Genomic DNA, 21,615 nt, shown 5'->3' on the forward strand with positions numbered 1-21,615 from the left:
CTTACGCTTTGCGTCTCTCACTAGATTATGCAAAAACAAACAAATATTTATAATGAATGTTTCATGAGTCGTGCCATTGCATAGTGTGGTTATTGATTAGCACGGCAAATTCTTTTTATGACATTAAAAATTGGCTTGATTCTTGAAGTTTCGTTAAAAATCCTGGTCATGGCACCAGAATGCAAAACATAACTTTAATCGAATAATTACTCGGCAACAGCACTTGCAGATGGTGGAAATAACACTCTCAATTGCTTTAAGCATAACAAATCAAGATGAACACTGAAAACCCTCACCCATTTACGAAGCATTAGCAAGATTGTGATCAGCACCGAAATGACTCGCAGAGCAAGTACATTTAGATGAAGATACCGCCGCACACCGCCAATTTGTTGGGCGGATGGAAAAATCGTTTGACACTAATTTCCCCGTTTTTGTGGGGGCCATAATTCGCCACACTCTACCACCCTAATCCCTGCCAACAACAAAAAAAAAAGCTCCCCATTAAAAGAAAACAAACAAATACTCTCCTCCATCGGTACAGTTGTTTGTGTGGCATTTCCTCCTCTCACTATCGCCGTGTGCCATTTTAATGTGTGCAATTTATTCCCACGGCCATGACATGATTATTGTTTTGTTGTTACACTGTGCGCTTTGTGCTGTGTTTGAGCGATGGTACACAAGACAGACACACGCACACACACACAGCAAGAGCAACAAAACCAAAACACATGCCACACAATGAACCACCTCATCTCATATTGTGTGTGCGGGTTTCGTGTTACCGACTTCCGCCTGACTCTGCAACAAAACCACACAACTAAATCCACCGCTAATCCGACCGTTATTTGCCGCGAGAGCGCAAAAAAAACGGCATTTTGGCGAGCTGATTTTTTTTTTTTTTGCTTTTTGCAAACTGTCTACGAACGGCATAATCAAAACAAACAGCCCGAAAATAGTGAAACACACATGGACCGCCACACCGTTTCGTTGTCTAGGAAAGGAAGTGAATGAAGCGCAAAAACGCCCGAAACGAAACTGGCGGAACGGATGTTAAAATGAATGCGAAATCGAGAGTTTTGGTTTTTATTTATTTTGCTGTGGCCTCTTCGGGTGGCAGAAGAACGCGTATCTAATTTGCGAAGGGGTGCTTTTTTTTTTTCTTGCTCAAGCGCCAAAATGCCAACGGCAAACAGTGAAATGTGATGTGTGGAAAACGATACAGATTTGTCTTCGTCACATTGAACTGCTGTAGGCGGTCGATGTGACACACCAGAATGGGTGGTAATTTTGGACGATTTGGAGCGAGAAGGATGTAGAAAATTAATTTTCAGCACAACCATTTGTTACGGAACGAAGATTAAGTATGATTGACGCACGGACATAAACCGAGAGAGCGCTGGGCCAGATTGGACTTGACGCTGTGATGTTGGTGGCAATAATGTGCTAATTGTACACACAACCGGCGCTGGAACTGTCGTCCGATGGTTGGATATTGATTGATCGTCAATCATGCAAAATCGTGACCAAAGCAGATGGAAATGAAATCAATTTCATAAATGTTCACAAGATTTTTTTTTGTTGAATCAAATGAAAAAGAAAAAATGTACAACAAACATTATTAATAAAAAAATCAATCAAGAAATTCAATTATAAGCAAATAAATAAAACAGAATCAAAAGAGCAATTTAATTTAAAATACACTTAGAATAAAACCAAAACTCAAAGAAAGCAAAATAAAAAAAAAAATGAAGTCATTTTAGACAATAAAAAAGAGCAAAAAACAATGCTTTTGTGTAGATTAGAACATACAGGATGTTTACCTATTTGATGGTAGAACTCGAACAACGAATCTGGCGAAGAAGTAAACACAATTCCTATGCCTGCAGTTGGCCTTTACGAGATTAAATATAACGAACTTGAAAAAAACAACAAAAAATAGGAAAAAAATGTGTAGCATATCTGCTAAACATTAAAATAACCAACATATTGGAAATCTCAAATAACACATAAAAATTCAAAGTATAGAATCGGTTAACAAAATCGCGTTGGTCCTTTCCTATTTTCTTCTATTCTCATTCTGACACTTAACATAAAACACATGGCTAGGGTTTTTACGTCCTTTCTAAACACATCTGTTTTGTCCCTTTCAAGTACCTGAAAGTTGACATATAAGAAGACCATTCATTACGTTGCATATGCAATACTTTCTCACGCTATGAAATGCACTTGAAAAGGTTACCTAAGTTTCAATTTCTTACCCGCCTTCGCAAAGACCAACTCGACGCATGATTTATAGGCTAATGCGCATCAACCGAAAATTACAAAAATGCATTAGGAATTATTACAAGCAAATAGAAACACAGAAATAGAAACATTCGATACATAAGCCCTTATGTAAAAACCATGTACACCTACACAACTCAGAGTATAAAATAAACCAAAATTGTTAGAACGCGGTCAGTCTCCAGAGATCGATCGTGAGTTGACAGTTGTCAAGGATCAGATTCAAAACTGGGATTCCAAACCAAATTCTGCGTGTTATTATTTCAAGAGCATCGAGAGTCCCCCTACCCAAGGTAAGGCCTCGATGACTCCAACGATCAAGAAAGAAACTTTACAGTGTAAGTAAAGTAAATTACAGTGTAAAGAGGAAGTCCACTAAGTGGTGAAATATAAAAACTAAACTAGAATATTACATGGCGACCGTGACCATAAGCTGCAATCTTCGAACACGTGAGCAGAGAGTGTTAGAAAAAGTGAAAAAGTGCAGTTATAGCAACGATAAAAATACAATCGACATGACCAGTTAAAAAAATGCAATGACCAGAGTACTAAACAATATGCATCGCAGCATGGTTTCATTATTTAGAACTGATCCGGAGTGGAAAATTCTCGTGACTGATGGATGGAAAAAGAGACAAACGTTTGAGCCAAACGTGTTACGTGATGATTAGCTACACAAAAATGCCGAATGCAAATATGACAAAGAAAACAAAAAGTGAGTGAAAAGTGGATGATAAAGCAAATTTTTGGCAGTGCGTAGTTAAAGCGTTACACAGAAAAATGTTCAGGAAAACCTGCGACGAAATGTACTCTTCAGTACCCAAAGAAGTAATTCGAACGCAGATCAATATTTTACGATCATATAGAATCTGAAGATTCACAACGAACTATATTTTCAAGAAGGTGAAAGCTTCAGTTATACTTAGGTATAAAGTGCGGAAGAGACAGTGTTCTTCAATTTTCGTCTAATAACTGATTACTAGCGATGTTAAAGAATCATCGCACGAAAGCACAAGTGCAAATCGCGAAAATAACACAATGAAGCAAATAAACAAGTGAACAGAAATTTGAAAATCTGTGGAAGGCGAGACCACGGATCACAAATGGTGACCGGCGGGATCCCAAGAGGCAGGAGCCTCCAACGTGGAAGACATCGATCAGGAACCCCACGAAGAGCACCCGATAAGAAGAAAACAACCGGAAACCTAACACCAGAAGATGAATTGCAGAAACCACACCCGCAAGTGAAACAGTAACTACTAATCAATGCAAAATACACAGGTATGTCAAAGCTAATAGAATTAGTTCGAAAATTACAATATATCTGAAGAAGATATTTGATGCAAAATAGAAAAAAAAAGAATTGATAAATACATCATTAGAAAGCTTAGCCAAGAAAACAGAGAACAAAAGAAACAAAAATGACTAATTTTGACTTTAAAACAGCTGCAGCGCTAGTACCCATCTACGATGGATCAGCTGAATTGTTTAGCACCTTCGAAGATGCCTCTAAGTTACTGTTCGAGTTGAACGAACAACACGAAGAAATGCTAGTAAAATTTTTAAGAACTAGATTAACAGGTAAAGCAAGAATAGGATTACCAACATCGATAACAACATTCAAAGAACTATTGGATGATATAAAATTAAGGTGTGAAGAGAAACCTAATCCGGACAAAATAATAGCAAAACTCAGAGCAATAAAAACCGGAGATACTCAAAAGATTTGCAATGAAGTAGAATTATTGACAGCAAAGTTAAAATTAATGTACCTAGAACAAGGAATCCCAGAAAAAGTTGCAAATGACATGATTGTGAAAAAGGGAATAGATATACTAAAGGAAAAGATTCATAATGCGGAAACAAAAACGATTCTAAAAGCAGGAACATTTACGACCATAGCAGACGCTACACAAAAAGTAATGGAAAACGAGGATGATGATACTAACAAACACATTTTCAATGTTAGAACACCTTACAAACCATACACCAGGAATAACACTTACAATAACAACACAAATTACAGTTATAACAAATACAAACAAAACAACGTATATCACCAGAACCGAGTTACTAACAACTTCAACGATAGAAACAGGTACAATTCAGATAATATGGCACAACAAAAATTTAGAGCCAACCCACAAAATACTAAAAATCAAAGCTGGCGAACACATAATAATCGCCGTATTTATCAAACGTCAGTACAAACACAGGGAAACCATTTCTTAGATCAACACAAGTTTTGGTTGAATTTGAATTTACAAAATGAATCAATTAATATGTATAATGCTAACGCATCAAAATGTGAAGATAAAGAAGAAACAACGAACATTCTTCATATAAGAAATCATGAAATGTGTGAATCAAGATTTAACTTTGAAGAAAGGAGCCAAGAAAACAGACAAATGTTGATGACCACATCAAACAAATATTTTAATAACGGCATCAGAACAAACGAATTATATAATGACTATTATAAAGAATATCAGCCTGAAAGCAACTATGATAAAAATGATGATAGCACTAGAGAAGAGAACCTCAGTAAAACAATACAACAAGTGGAACCAAGTTATGAATACGACTTGTACAGTGCCAGTACACAATTTATACATGAAAATATTAGTGAGAATCATGACGTCGATAAAGAGATAAAAGGAATTAAAAAAGTATATAATGATGAGCTGTATAATGAACAATTTGAAAGAGACATAAAAGTTACACATGACACAGAAAGTTACATTGATGTGCACTACAAAGCAATCAAAGAACAAAAAGATGCAATTAATACAAATCAAAGCGCCAATATGAAGAAGAAAAATGAATCACTCAAAAAAGGAATAAATGATGAGAAAGAAAATGATAAACATTGCCCAAAAAGAGAGGCTAGATACATTAAGAATGAAGTATTGAATACAAATTATTCCACTGTATGTGAAGAATTGCGCAAAGCATCGATAATGAGCAAAGTTAAAGAAGAGTATAAACGGATTCTTCAAACAAAATTGCATGTATTGATTTCTAAAATGAAACAAAGAAACGAAGAAAAGCATGACGAAAAACTCACATCTAGTTGTGAATGTAACAAATTCTCAAAAATCAAGTTCAAACCTCATACATTAGATTACAAGTTTCCCAATTTTAAATCTCTACTCAACAAATCAATACACATAAAATATTATCCTCCATAAGAATTTTTACAACATAGCACTAGATTAAAACGTAACAGAATAATATATAAAAGAAAAAAAAACAATAGAATAATATTACTTTTTCGCTCATTACAATTTCACTCAATCATAACATTATTCTTCTAAAGGGAGGAGGTGTAGCATAAATGCTAAACAGATTTTTTTTTTAAGAATAATATTAATCATTCGCTAGAAACACTCATTCATAATATTATTCTCCTAAACGGGGAAGGTGTAGCATATCTGCTAAACATTAAAATAACCAACATATTGGAAATCTCAAATAACACATAAAAATTCAAAGTATAGAATCGGTTAACAAAATCGCGTTGGTCCTTTCCTATTTTCTTCTATTCTCATTCTGACACTTAACATAAAACACATGGCTAGGGTTTTTACGTCCTTTCTAAACACATCTGTTTTGTCCCTTTCAAGTACCTGAAAGTTGACATATAAGAAGACCATTCATTACGTTGCATATGCAATACTTTCTCACGCTATGAAATGCACTTGAAAAGGTTACCTAAGTTTCAATTTCTTACCCGCCTTCGCAAAGACCAACTCGACGCATGATTTATAGGCTAATGCGCATCAACCGAAAATTACAAAAATGCATTAGGAATTATTACAAGCAAATAGAAACACAGAAATAGAAACATTCGATACATAAGCCCTTATGTAAAAACCATGTACACCTACACAACTCAGAGTATAAAATAAACCAAAATTGTTAGAACGCGGTCAGTCTCCAGAGATCGATCGTGAGTTGACAGTTGTCAAGGATCAGATTCAAAACTGGGATTCCAAACCAAATTCTGCGTGTTATTATTTCAAGAGCATCGAGAGTCCCCCTACCCAAGGTAAGGCCTCGATGACTCCAACGATCAAGAAAGAAACTTTACAGTGTAAGTAAAGTAAATTACAGTGTAAAGAGGAAGTCCACTAAGTGGTGAAATATAAAAACTAAACTAGAATATTACAAATGATTTGCTGTCGTTTTCGTCTCTTCGTACGTGGAATTGGCTAGCTGGGGAATAAAACAGTTAGAATCAGCTGTTTCCGGATTTGAAACAAACACAAAATTTTGCACTTCCTGTTTGATAATGATTAATTAAGACTTTACAAAAAAGAGGTACATTCTTACATGGACATTAATTCACTGTTAGACAAGACAACAAGACAAGACAAGACAAGACATTTCAGCCTTTGTATGCAACCATCTGTTGTATAAGAATCCAGTCATCCATTGTAAATCCATTCGCTTCAAAATATTCTACTTTAACTTGACAAGAATCGAGAAATTAGGAAAATGGGAAATGGATTTGCATATAAGTTTTGACATAATAAAAACCCATCCCTCTCTTTCTGGTGTTTGCCATATTTTTGCTAACGTGACAGCATCCCTTCAGCATGCTGAAAATAAATGCATCTGCATTATCCAAATCCTCCAGAAGCGATGCACTTTAGCATGGAAAAAAGGCTTGCGTTGCATCCCATCCCTTTGTGTGTTCACATCTGATTAGAATATATTATTTTTTCGCTTCCCTTTATTCTCTCTCTCTCCTTTCTCTTTCTCGTAGATGAAGGCCCTTTTGCTGTACTTCATCATTGGACTTTTTGTCCTGCCTGCACAAGGGTGCACGTGTCCACATTAATGTCCGAAGCTGTGGCTGGAACAACGATGCACTAGCAACGGTGGCCAGCGCATTTGATTGACGCCATGTCACAGTTTGGTTGCGTGTGCAAAAGGGCAGAGAAGGTTGGATGGTTTGACAGAAGGATAACACAGCGATGAGATGAGAAGCCGAAGCCTGTAATCTTCCAAACCCCTGGGAATGAGAATTGGTTGTTGTCCCCTGCTGAGTGAATTTTCTTTCTTTTCCCTTTGTCATGTTTCCCTGCTAACTACCCAAACCGGACTGTGACCACTGTGTGGTGGTGGTGGTTGTGATGTCGGCGGGTGGTCCAGAATGTTTCCATCCCGAGCCGTATAAAATGGCGCCTTTCGGTTCGGGAACGGCAACCGTATCCGGCAGCGGAACGAAAAGCAGACATTTCCTCTGTTAACCTCGCACTTAAATGGATGGGTCCGTGGACCAACGAACGTACCCTCTAACCGGGAAGATGGATAAGTTTCTCTGGTACCGAGTGCGAATGGGATTTACGGGTTTGTGGCATTACCCGGACAGCACACCAATAACAATCCTTTTTTTATGTGTTTCTATGTGTTTTTTTTTCGCTTTACCGAAGCAAAACAGAAAGACAATATTGACGAGCTGGGTACACGAGATGGCGCCTGGTATGGTTGTAAATCTTCATCTATGTATGCGTGAGCAGGCGACCGCTTTTGGATGACCATCATTAAACACATATATCAAGGATGCTCCCGAAGGACTAATCTTTCCACCGCTCTAAGAGATGCTAGCTTAAATGGGATTATTTTTACATTAAATCTATTTCAAAATGAGTAAAAGAAGATGGAAAACCCATGCAGCTAAAAACATTTTTATTAAGTAAATTAAACATCCAAAGTATTGAAAAACAACTTTTTGTATTGACATCCTCTAAACAAACATATTGTTTACACAAGTAATGAACTGATGGTAATAAACCGACACTCGATCGGTGCGTTTCGTTAAGTTTAAGTTGACAGTGGTTCAGCTGCAGGGGTACTCAAGTTTAAAAAATAATAATGTGTTACTTCTAAGTGTCTAAGACCGGAATGAAACTAATCCAAAATTGAACACATATGTTCCAATATACCATTTGATTAAAAATAAAAGTAGTACAATCCTAGGTTTTAGTTCCCTTTTTGGAAAACCCGGCCATAAAGATCTGAATTCTATGCCGAAATGTCCAAAAGTCAACCAAAGAACAATGAATTCAGATCGAAAATGTGTCCTTGTCAGCTAATAACTTTTCTGTTTTGTGTCCAAAAAAGAAATTGAACTTCAGCAAAGAAATCTTTTTTCATTCCACAATACACATACACCCAGTTTAATGACGCACACAAAGCAAAGAGCGAAAATGTAATGCCTTGTACACCCTAAAGGTCCACATCATTAGGGCATTTAATTAAGCTGTGGCAGTGCGTTTGATGCTGCCCATACCAACTGTTTCCGGTGCGCTTTATATGTATGTAGTTCCGCCACTATCGGTTTCATATCCACCGAAAGGGAAAATGTACACAAAAGCAAGAGAGAAGGAGAGAAAAAGGAATAAAATCCCATCCGACGGTGAGGGAACTCAAGGCTTGATTGACGTTAGTGTAATTAATTGAAAAAGGGGAATTATCGGATGGAATGCATCGAATGAACAGGAGGCAAGGATGTACGTGCCGATGAAATCATTAAGCAAATCTCGTATATTCTTTTTCGAAATTGTGGGAGTTTATTTCGCGAAAAAAGAAACGAAACGAAACGTACTGGAGGAATAAGGAAAATTATTTTATCGTCACAAAAATCATTATATTTAAATTAAATTCTTGTGAACTTCAATTGGTAAAACACTGCACATAGTAATTAATGAAAAATTTACTTATTTGCAACACAAACCAATAAAGGATTTCCGATTAAATTTCGAGCAGTATTTCATTGCATAAAATTCGCTTTAAAAGAGCACATTTAATTAGCGATATTAATAAAAAAGCAAATTATATTAAAATCAGTTATCGTATTGCACTTTTTTCCACATCAAACATCAAAAACCAATTCCAATGCAATAGCACTGTGCGCCGCGAAATGCATTCGGGTCACCGCACATCGACAGTGCAGCCACCCGTGAAAATTCGCCGTTGGTGCCGTCGTTCGTTCATCGATGGGTGTGAGGTTAGTTACGATAGCATATCATCCCCACCTTTTTTTTTCTTGCAATCGATACACATGTACTGGTTTATCTGGAAAACGAAAAAAATAACATAGAACATTTGGAAATGGAATGGAAAATGCAGCGCCATCGAGTTCAATGACCGGTTCTCCAACGAATGGTTGTGCCATTTGCGTAGTTTGGTTGCAACTACAACGAAACGGGGCAATGGAAATCTTTTAACTTCGCGTTGAAAAAATGCAAAAGCTACTGAATTCGTTTATGCATTCGCTAGTAAAACGGGGAATGACGTGTTTGTGCTAAGCAACAAATTGTAAATTCAATTGACATGTGTGCTTAATAAACCGAGCGCAATTGTTTTACAAATGCATGGTTACGCAAAAAAAAATACATCGCACATTAGGGTGCTTAGTCGTTTAAGCGAAACTAAGTAATGTTTAATTCAGCTTCACCACATTGTTAAAGCAATCGGCTATTAAAAAGCTTTTCGTTTCTGTATTTTTTGGATAATGGAATATATTAAGAAAAAGTATTTCTCTTAATGTATTGCTTTATATTTTTCTATGTTCTACTGTTTCGTTTTACTGTTGTTTGATTTCACTTCACTGTTATGATTTTACTATTCTTGTATTATTTTAGCTATTTTTCTTTTATATTTTTAATTTTGTTTTTACTACCTTCTCTCTGATTCTGTTTTGTTAGCGCTTTGTTTTTGTTTTCTTTATTAGTCATCAATAGTTTTGTAATTTTTAGTTCTTCTTCGATTTCGATTTAGATTTCTGTGTGTACTAAAGTTTATACCTTTGTTTTTGAATTTCTTCTTTTCTTATATTTTGTTTTCATTTTTTTTGTTTAGTTTTTTTTAAACTTTGATTTTGTTTTACCGTATATTACGATATAAATTCATTACTATTATAAAATAAATAATTAACACATTATTAAACGACTCAGTGATATTTAAGATAATAGCGCAACAATTATGACATTATGAACTCAGAAGGCAGTAAAGGAAAAGAAATTAAAGTCTTTGTATGTTAACAATATTAACACTTAATTTAAAAAACGATCTAAAAATATGTGATTAATTAACAAAGACAACGGCAAAACTATGGTAAAGTTTACCCAACACGATCGATAACGCATTTCAGCTGTTAAAGTTTTATATAGTGCTCATTATTCCCCAAGTTCCTCGTTACGACAAGGACACACGACGACACACAGCTGTCGATAATGTCGACGTACGTTTTTCCTTTTTCTGTGGATCAACGTTTCCAGACGAACGATATCACCATGTGCCCATTTTTTATGATTCCATTTCCTTTCCTACGCGTGTGTGTATGTGTTTGCCTTTTTTTTACTACAGCTACAGTTGGATTCCCTTTTTTTTAGTTCAATTCCTCTACATCTTTTGCTGGTTTTACCTCAGAAAAGTGCCGGTTGTAAATCACATGTCAGTACAATTATCAACACATCTGCTCGAGCAATCCGCAACATTGGGCTCTTTTTATCTCTCTCTCGCTTTTTATTTCGTGTTTCGTTCGATGTGACTAACTTTGTCCCATGCCGTCTGTTTCACTTGGAGCTGATGTTGGAGCCAAACCAGACCACCGGATCAACGTAACCGGCCATGTGTGGCCCACACGTAATAATCCCTCCGTCTCCTACATCCCACACCATCGTCACACCGGTAGAAGATCAGCCATAAATGACAATGTCGCGTGCCACCGTTTATTATGCATTTAAGACGGGCCAGCATATGTTCACGCAAACGCATGAACATCGCAAGCATTGCGATTATTCTTTTTTATTGTAGAAATTTCACCGCCCAAAAAAAACCCCGAGAACAGATAGCAATAAAATTATTCTGTATCACGCTGGTTGAGGACATCTGAGCTTGTTTTCCATATGTCAAAAAGCATCGATGTTTTGTTCTTAACTTGTTATAGAATCATACGATGCTGTTCCGAAACACACCTTGCAAAACATGTCAGGTGGTGTAAAGTAACTCTATCATTTAGCCATCTCCTATCCATCATAATCGAGGTGATTTTTAAATGTTTCGATCATGCACACACGCACACACTCAAGCGTCCGGAAGGCAAAAACCACATTTTGCCACATCGATCATGAAACGTCAAACGGCTGCAAAGCTGTCAGAAGAAAATGGAAGCCCGAAGATAAAGGTACCACACCACGATCAATTTCGGTGCGCTTACCTCTTCGCGTATAATCGATTTCAGATTAAATGAAATAAAAATATGTCAAAGCTAAAAAAAACCACACACATTACACGGATGTGTTAATACCTTATTGCAATCGTTAGGTCTCGATCCATTATCACCACATATTGCATTTATCAGCGAATATGGCGACAGCACAGTGCGGCAGAAACCGGAGTGATATTATCAAACATGATTATATTAATAAATATAAACATAAAACATAATCGTTGTGTATTAATTTATTTCCGAAACGTGCTGCTGCTGTAAGCAGCTGTAAGTGTCCTTCTTCTTTGGAGAAGAAATTAAGACGCCAGCTGATGAAGCACACGAAAAAACAAGTGTTGCACCGGTTAGTTTAAGACATAAAATTAAATTCCCATTTTAAAAACATGCAACACGTGCATTCTCCCCAATGTGCATTATAAAACGGGATGGAGACATTAATTGAAGAAAACCCCCTCGAAAATGGTTATCTGTCCCAATTTGTAAGAGGTGTCGCAAGTTGGTTTCTTTTAGGCAATTACTCGTACATTGCATATGAAGTAAATATTGATAATTTTAAGGTGTCAATTCCTTCAATATATCCGGCAGTTTCTATTGTTAGACATGTTTTTTCATGAAGATTTTATTTCAATTTTATTAACCGTACACTGTGGAGCATGTTGGGTTGATGGACTTAATTATGATTATTAAGATTCATAACCACGGCTCACTTTAGGTATTTTTTAGAGTGGGCAATATGATAGCGCGTGGTGCTGCTATTTAGCTACTCTATAGGAAGGAGGTGTAAATTTCATAAACGCGATAGAATTTCATTAGAACATGCTCGAAGGGGACCCGTAAGAAACATGGTGGCGCTGGTCTGGAGATTGGAATTGAAATACCTGAGGAACTCCAAGCTCTGAAGACCTGAAGACCTGAGGTACCTTCTCCAGTAAAACGTGGGAAAAGAATCTACAGTAAAATCATCAACTCTTAATATTAACTCTTGTCTTTGCCATTGTATTCGCTGGGTCAGAATCTCGGAACACGGGCAGCGCTTTCGTCAAACTTCAAAGTTATCAGTAACCGTCGGAGCATCTAACACTTGCAAACGACCATCACATGCATAGACATTCGACCGCATGGCAAGCATAGGGCCAAGGGAAATTGCTATCAAGCGTTGTAGTTTTACGAGCATGGCCATAAAGTTAATGAACCATTTTATGCCTCCCTCGCAGGGTCTCGCAATTCTGCTACGTTTTGAAAGTTTTGCTGGGCCCTTTTGCCGGACCGCACGATGGAGTTACGTTTTATTTTACAACAGAAATGTATATTATCCAAGCTCACGCGACTAGAACACTCGTGTGAGGTTATGTTTTGCCGCTGGATGAAATACTGTAAAGTCCAGAAATACTGTGAAGGTGTCCGCTGAGACCTGAGACCGGTCAGGTGAAAACTTTTGGCTACAACGCCAAACACGGCACAATGCCTTCACTCTGTGTGCAAAAGTGTGTTGGATGAGAGCAAAGTAAGGGAAAAAACACACACACACACCACTGCTAATGGAATGGACAGATCTGGGACGATGAGCGATTTGTCGGCCCTTTTGACGGGTTCAAATCGTAAAGTGAAAGAATTCGTGGTATTGATGGTCGGAGTTTTGGGAAGATTTCGGAACACAGCTGGACGACGTGGGGAACAAACAATCCGTCATAAATTCAATTATGAAGCAATTTTCGTCAGATTTTTTTAAGTGTCTATTTTTGAGATTCGTGGCCATCTTGGATTGGAGTTCCTACCTGAAGAAAAGGACATCCTGAGGAGATGCAACATCTTTGGTAAGGAATTAGTAGCTTTGAAAGGTGGTTTTTCTTAATAGGGGGAAAATTGAGATGAAAAGTGGTTTTGTTGGTCAGGTACCAGCAAACAAAAAAATCATAACATATGTCAAGGTTTGGGGCGGCCCGGTGGTGCATGTGAAAAACGGCGCCCGTCCACACGGCAGGGACCGGGTTCAAATCCCATCCGGACCGTCTCCCCGTAGCATGGACTGACTATCCTGCTACGTGGTAAAATAAGTCTTGATACGGCCAGGCCGTTCTAACCGAGCAAAAAAACAAAAAAAAATTTGTCAAGGTTTCTCTACACTTAATGGCACCTTATGTTTATCTCTTCCAATTTGTCCTTAAATCTCCCAAAAAAAAACCAATATTCGTATAAGAAATGAAGTTCATTTTCCAGTTTCATTTACACAATAAGATCACTCAATCACGAAACAAATGGACCTATTGCTGCAACATTGTAAGTTTGGTTCTATTTCCTTTTCCTCAGAACAAGTTCTTCACTCCACTACTCCACACAATCATTCTAGACAGCGATCGCTACCTCCCGCTTGTAGAGGATCCGATCCTTCAACATCAGAAGCAGCTGAAAAAACGAAATTTGAAACCAAAGAACAAGGAACACGGGAATCGATACACCTTGAACCAGGTCCAATAAAATCCTTGAACCTCACAAGGAACAAAAACCTTGGAGTATTATTTTTCAACCAAAAAAATCCCCAGCAGACACTCTTGCTAGACGTTGCACTGAAGGTGGATTGATGATCATGAGACGAGTGGAACCATATATTTCGATCATTTTGACCATGGTGGAAGGAAACGGGATGGAAGAAACACAAAATACCTCAGGGAATAGGCTTTTCCACATCCTTCACTAGAAATGGCACCGAAAGATGGTAAAGAAAAATGAAAAACTACGGAATGGACGGATACAAAAATACACGAAATAGGTATATGAACACAAGAAACAAAAAGAAAAAAACAACCGAAACGACAAACGAGAGCATTATAGAAAGAAGAATTTCAGCTGCCGTTTTAATAAAATTTTATTGCATACAGAACAGAGAGAAAAGAACAAAAACAAAATAATTCGAACTGTTTGATTTATATAAATTGAAGTGTGCTCTTCAGCATTATTGTTTGAGTGGGTTTTGAAAAATTACCCCCAGGCCGGGAAATTTAATATAATTCCTGGCGCAGAAGGTTGTTCTGTTTTAAGATGTGCAGGGAAAAACCAAACTTGCAGCTTGAAGATATTTTACTACAGAAATAAAAGATGTGAACGCTTTATAGCACCAATAAGCGAAAACAGTTTTGATATAATTGGCTTCAAATTATTTTATTAATTTGGTTCAAGTCGTTCTAAATGAGAACTTAAAAAAGGGCACAAAATGTTACTTTAATTATGAACACATTTTTATCCCATGGTAATGACAGTAAAAACTTAAGGACAAAATGTTTCTGAGTTTCAAAATGACTTTTCGTCTGCCGAAAGACATACTCGTCTCGCTCAAAATCCATTTCACAATCAAATAAAGTGCAACGAGCAAACATGATCGTAAATATTGGCTAAATTTGGTGTTTTTTTTTCTTCTCTCCCGGGACAAGGAAAAGCCTTTTGCAGCCCTATAATGCATCGCTCTGCTGGACATGGGAACCCTGAACAGCGGAGGGCAGCGAGAAAGAATTATGTTGGTCGCAAATTGGTTACTCGCAAAAACCAAAAATCAACAAACCATTAAACCATTTGCTACCCCGCCACCAAGGCTGGTTTTGAGCCCCGGAATGGAAAGATTCGAGCTGTAATAAACCAGCATAAAATTGTCCGAATACGTGGGGACTACTTTATGCGTCTGGGAAGCGACAATGGGTGGCGGAGTTTAATCGATTGGTCATCTCGCACATGTAAACGAGAATCGAAGAGTTTTCCCGGGTGTTCGGCGGAGGTTAAAAGATACACCGAAATGATATGAACATTGCACACAGCACAATAATGCTTTTCCCCGTCCCCAAACACAACCATCAATGTATCGTCCATGGCACAATAAAGCATAGCTAACACACCAGAGACGGCGAATCCCGTGAGCATCGTCGTCGTCGTCGTCGTCGTTACACACACAAAACCCGCCGTGTGTCGGGCTTATTTATGTTGCAGTGCATGGGGTACGGCACACATATACATATATGCACCTCAAACATATCATTGGTGCGGCTTTTAAATGTGGCCGCCCCGACAACAGAGCATTTATCGAGCAAATAAAACCCATTTTCGATAATGTGCCATCCCGGGGTAAAAGGTTCCCGGGGCCTTACCTGGTGTGTGTTTTTTTTCTGCTTCTTTTTCACCCGTTCTCGTCACGTGAAGGGGTTTGGTGTGCCGTATTTGAGGGGCGATTGCAATATAACGCCATTTATGTGCCGTGCTATAGGTACAGTGATTGCAACGAAAATATAGCTAATGGAAATTTTAACTAATAAAATTGGTTTAAAAAAACATACCAAAATTATATAACCTTGTTAAAATGTGGTTAAATTAGTGGTTTGTTTATTTGTTTTGCCCTTTTTTTGTAAACGATGATTTGTTTTTGTCCCCGTCATCTGTTGACAGCTAGTGAACGCTTGACGCCGAATCACCGGATAACACGGATAAAAACTACATCATTTTTTCTTGATAAATGATAGTGTATGAAGTATAATTAGTGGTTCAAGTGGCCAGTTTTATTTTATTGTTGCAAAGAAAATCCATTTATTTTGTTCGAGTTAGAGCAAATTCTTTCATTCACTATCTAATCTTTCACTTTTTGTTGCCATTGGTTTTGTTCGTTTAATATGTCAAATGTTGGAACTGTCATTTCCGCCTGAGTCGACAAAAAGTCGAATGCCAAAGATATTTATGTAAAGTTTTACTTAATTTTTTATTGAAGACATTTCCACATAGAATCGACCTTCTGGTCCACAAAAAAGATCATGCACCTCTGTCACTTATGTTAATTTGCTATTATATTAATACTCAAAAAGAAAATTTTTTGTACACGACTGTAAAAAACCCACACTAACAAACATCAAAACAACGCTGCAGTGCCTTCACTTTGAACCTTGTGAAACAGACAGTTTGTGTGCGTGTGGACGTCACAAAAGCAACGAAAGTTATGCTAGCGATGATAAATATTAATAATTATTATTTATCGATGTGCCCATTTATGTTATGCCTTCATATTTGCGCCACATCATGCAGCAAAAACCCGTGCCCGTCTCTTCGGTTTAGTACAAAGCATGCATGTCTAATGCACTCACAAAAACAGCCAACCACAACGAACATGGTCAAATTGCTGCACAATACATTCTTGGCTCGTTGTTGGTAAAGTAGAAAATAGAGAATTAAAATAGAGTCACATTGAAAAATGGCAAATAAATAAAGTAAATATTAAAGAAACAAGTGGAATTCTCTTATATCCTGCTCATCTTCGGCATATAATCCGGAAGGGAAATAACAAAACACTCAAATACAACGATCGATATGCACTTCTGCCGGGCTTATGAATAAATAAGCAACTTCAGGAGACAATGAAAAAGTAAATTGAAAATGCACTTGTGAGTTCTGTTCCTTATATCGCTGCTGCAAAACATCCCTAGCCTGTTATGCCATTCCATTTTGCCTAGCGTTGTTTATCTTTGCTATTTGTACAAAGTGAGAAAGTTAAAGAAAGAACCCTAAACAATGCTAGAGCGCGTGATGAACGAACATAAAAACACGATTAATGATTTATGCGCAGACATGCACACATCGTTGGCAGGCGAGAGACTTGTGTTTAAATTTGCCTTCTTTTTTATTGCATTTAATTATATTTTTAGTTATGACAACGTGGAAAATCGTACTTTATAATTTCTTCCATAATCATCCAAATAATACAATAAAAACGATAATAAGCTTATTAAACCTTCTTCAATTTTGTATTTAAATTTATTGTTTTAAATGTAGCAAAACAGAATTTGTACTTTCCGATCTCAGATTTATTGCGATTTTCATCAAATAAATCGTATTTAAATAAGGCAGCGCGCTGTCACTTCTCGAACAAGACAAACCAGACAAAACCACAAGAACAAACCCAAGCAATCATATGGAGGTGCTCTGTCAACCTGCATAGAACAAACCAGACAAACACGACATAGAACAAAACAGTTTGATTTTGTCTTGCATGTCTGTGTCACACCTTGAAACTCGCTATACCTTGTCAAATTTCACCGAAGCGGCTTGTGTGCTGGATTGCTTTGTTAATAGTTATTGAGGAACAGATTTTTAGCATACATAAACTCACCGAAATTGGAATAAAACGAGGTAAGATTTCTTAGCGACAGTACTAGGCATTGAAATTGTCGATGGAGTGACAGTTCTGCGCGACAACTGGCAGAGCACTTTTCGAACAGTGTCGTGTTTGTCTGGTTTGTTTGGCTGTTCACAGCGCGCTGCCTAAATAAAACGTGTAAACACAAATACCGTTCAAAACGTCGTCTGGCTGTCTAAATGTAACGCTGCGCGCGTTTATACTACAAGGAATTGTACTTCACTGATGCCGTCTGGTGTTTATAGTAAAATACTCTTTATTTATCATATGTTATAGCTTATTTCAAGACAAATTTAAATTCGTCTGAGGTAAGCAAGAGCCGGGACGAACATTTCAAAACAATTAACAATTTACTAATAGAGTTTACGGGAAGAAAACACATTCATCAAAAGGGAATCAAACACCCCAGCGTTACTCTACGTTACCGTGCAAATAGACCTGGAGCGATATTTCTCAGTGAGATATTTCGCAAAGTAGCTCAATTTAGCAAACAAAGGAAAATCGCTGGGCGAGACATTTCTTTGGCTACTGTGATGATATAATTCTATGAGTTTCTATGGCAACGACGTTTAGATGCTGTTTTTTATATATGAACTTTTCATCGCATTTCATCGCATCGCAATGAGAGATCTCTCACTGAGAAATGTCGCTCCAGGTCTATTTGCACGGTTAGAGTATAAATCATACAAACTAGTTAGCATACTTAGTTATCGTTAATGTAAATTAATTATGCTCAATGAATAATAAAGTCCCAACGGGTCTTTATACCATCTCCTTGTAGTTTTTTTTTTGTTCGAACGTTTAACTAACAAATGAGGGGTTTTGCTGCCAGCAATACTCATAACATAACAGAACGTTTCAATCAAAACCATTAACATTAATTAAAACTCAACTTGCTATTATGGGGCAAAAAGTTCGAAAAACCTACGGGCCCCCGACAAAACAACAGCTGCCGACACAGCTGAAGCCGGCTGTCGAATAACCACCGGGTCAGCACCTTTTGCTGTCGAAGTTGCTGACGAGAGCGAGCCAGCAGCCTGACCGGACCACTAGAGTCGCCGCGGGCGGTTATCCATTGCGCCCAGAAACACCTGAGTTGGTGTGTGCGAAAGAAAACCAAAAACAAAAACCCTCTTCGAGATATGATCGGGGGGAGGGAAAAATGAAGAAAACAAAAATTGGATATAATATTCCGATGCTGTTATCATGATATTTACACATTTTTTTCTATCCAAATATTAAAGAAAAAGAACCAACCATACCATACCAACCATGGCTAAGAAGCCATAGTAAGGTTTCTGTGGTCTGTACAAGTGGCATGGCTCCACGAAAAAAAAGAAATACATATCCCCCGGACACATCAATTCGTTTTAACCGCACACACACGGCAAGTGCTGGTTGGTGATCATTTGTTCCAATTTCTTCGCCCCTTTTTCGCTTCTTCAGAATGCATCAGGACTTTCTTTTCTCTCTGGTTTGGTTCCTTGCATCCCGGAACAAACAGTCAGCTGTTTCTGTTCGTCCAGTTCCTGTGTTTTGTGGTTCGAGCAAAACATGTTTGGCATCTGTGTCCTGTCGTTTGTGTTAAGCGTGTTTTTCGAAAATTAGTATTTTGGTTTTCCTTTGTCGTCAGCTGGACCGAGAAACATATTTTTTTTGGTTGAGTCAGGATCAAACCTTATTCTGACATGTTCCTGCTGACGGAACAACAAATTTATGTTTGAAATGAAAATTATTTCGCATTTAGAGTCATCGACGTTTAATTGTCTTTGAAGTTAAAAAACTACTTTTTATAGCAAGTTTTGTATGATTAAAAGAATAAAGAATGTAAAATATATAAAAAAAGAACACATTTATAATATTTCCTCAGTACAAAAGAAACCAAAGAAATACAACAATCACTTTCTCATGATAATGTATTCTCGGTTTCCTTCTGTTCGCCAATGCGTGTATCATTCAACCATAATTACATGATTGCATAGTGTTTGCTATAAACATAACCATAACAATTATAACAATTATTTTCTCTTCCATAGAGAAACGGGACACCCATTTAACCGATGCAACTTGCGCTTTGGGGAAGACGTACGATTGAGATGTTTATCGAGCATTAATAATCCGAATTATAATATATTTACGAAAGAGATGTAATGAGTACACAAGCTTAATAATGACATCACATTTCCACTTAAAGAAAAGTTTCATTTGACGTTTTCTTAACTCAACCAAGTTGTTAATTGGGTGCTATAATACACAAAAAAAAAATCTTTATATTTTTCACTACTATAAAATTTTGAGTGAAATGTCTATTTTTCCCCTTTTACAATCACAACAAGAAAGACATTAATAAAAATTGAATACTCTTAAATTTCTACATTAATCAAAAGAAAGAAGCAGATAAAAGCTAAACTTTGACATGATTTATGGTCTGTGCACGTCGTCCAATGTGGCTTCGAGTATTTATTTTTTTTTTCTATAAATTCTATTTCTTCCGTACATACCTTTTGACACCTTGGAACTGAAGTCGATGATGGAAATAAAACCGTCGCTCCTGCCGTCAGCAATCCCGTGCGCGCGCGGTTGCTTACGTCGGCTAGAAAAGCGCCTCCAACTGGAAGGTTGGAACTGGCTCGGGTTCCTTTCTTATGCTAGCAAAAGCAATAGCAACGCCTCGTAATCCATGCTTTTGACCGTTGTTTCGTTCCCGCTTGATGATGCTCGGTCGTGATGCTTTTCGGGAACTTTTGCTGCGAGAATTTAGATTAATTTTCTCATCCCTTCCGGGAAAGCTTCTACGGCCAAAAGGAGGAAAACCCAACCCCAATATGGTGTACCGGGTGGTGGTTCTTCTCACTCCCTTCTCTGCGTTCACTGCCCTGCCCCGTTGGTTTGGGGTGGGGTGGTTGGGTTTTGGGCGCTCTTTTCCCACCGCCGAAGGGATCGTGGGACGAGAGACGCCGGGTTTTCTTCGCTGCAAGCTGGAGAGAGAGAGTAGCTTTCCTCTCACCAGTGCAGCCTTCACCGATCTCACTTTCTCATGCACTTTTTCACGTTCTGCTACAGATCCGAATCGATAAAGCAACTTGCCCGTGCTGCTCCACTACGCTGTCGGAATGGAATGTGTGGTGAACCTTGGCGCTTTACTCTTTACGCGCTTAGAATGACATCGTCATCTTCTATTTCTGCACGCACACACAACCACACATCAAAACATGCATATGAGATAATGCAAATCCTGCGATCTACTAGCAATACACGGCGAAGAACACTAATTCGATGCGCACCGTAGAATCACTTACGCATAAAAAGAAAACCTTAAGACAATATACCGAAACGTTGATACTGCTGCGTTACGCACCGGGAGCTTATGCTTAGTTGCATTTGCCTTTCGTTTTACTTTCGCGGTTTTGTTTTCCCTTCCTTCTCAAAACACTTCACTTTTTCACACCCCTTTGCTTTTGCATTTTTCTTTTTTTGGACACAAATTTTTGATACTTTTTTTTCTTTTCTACTTCGCACCAGATTTTAGCCCAACATAACCCTGTGCACTCTCACTTTCCTATTCGACGTATAATTTTTTTTCACTTCCAATTTTTGCACTATTTTTTCCCGCAACACACTGCCACTCCTGGCTGGCTATTCTTTACCGTGCCCCACAACAAACTTTTCTTTCCCGAAGAAAACGGAAATTAAACTTTTCTTAGCTTAGAACACACTTTCCGCTTCACTTTAGCTTGTTATCGTACGTTGCTAATGGTTTCTTTTCTGTTTCAATTCGCTTACTTAATCCTTTCACGAATCCCTTTTATGCTTTACAAAAACGGGAAACTGCTAATGCTGTGGGATAGAGGAGAGAAGAAAAAAATAAAGTTTGAGATTTATTGTTTGAGCTTAACATTTAAAGTATCATAAATAGTTTAAATGA

The 21,615-nt window shown here is 37.7% G+C and overlaps 1 protein-coding gene and 1 long non-coding RNA gene across 9 annotated transcripts in view; one reads left to right on the top strand and one right to left on the bottom strand.

Annotated features, from left to right (window-relative positions):
• The window catches only part of LOC125767524 (zinc finger protein jing homolog), a 154,024-nt gene that overhangs the window by 50,307 nt on the left and 82,102 nt on the right, over window positions 1–21,615 (bottom strand). For all 8 annotated transcript variants that reach the window (XM_049434170.1, XM_049434169.1, XM_049434171.1 and 5 more), the window contains one exon: window positions 20,192–21,527. The gene's annotated coding sequence lies outside the window, so the exon portion shown is untranslated. The remainder of the gene's footprint in view (window positions 1–20,191; window positions 21,528–21,615) is intronic.
• Window positions 1,949–6,290, top strand: LOC125767555 (uncharacterized). The gene is made up of 2 exons (XR_007418808.1): window positions 1,949–2,110; window positions 5,868–6,290. It is a non-coding gene; the product is annotated as an uncharacterized LOC125767555 (long non-coding RNA).

This window comes from Anopheles funestus, chromosome 3RL, assembly GCF_943734845.2.
Source record: "Anopheles funestus chromosome 3RL, idAnoFuneDA-416_04, whole genome shotgun sequence".
NCBI lineage: Eukaryota > Metazoa > Arthropoda > Insecta > Diptera > Culicidae > Anopheles > Anopheles funestus.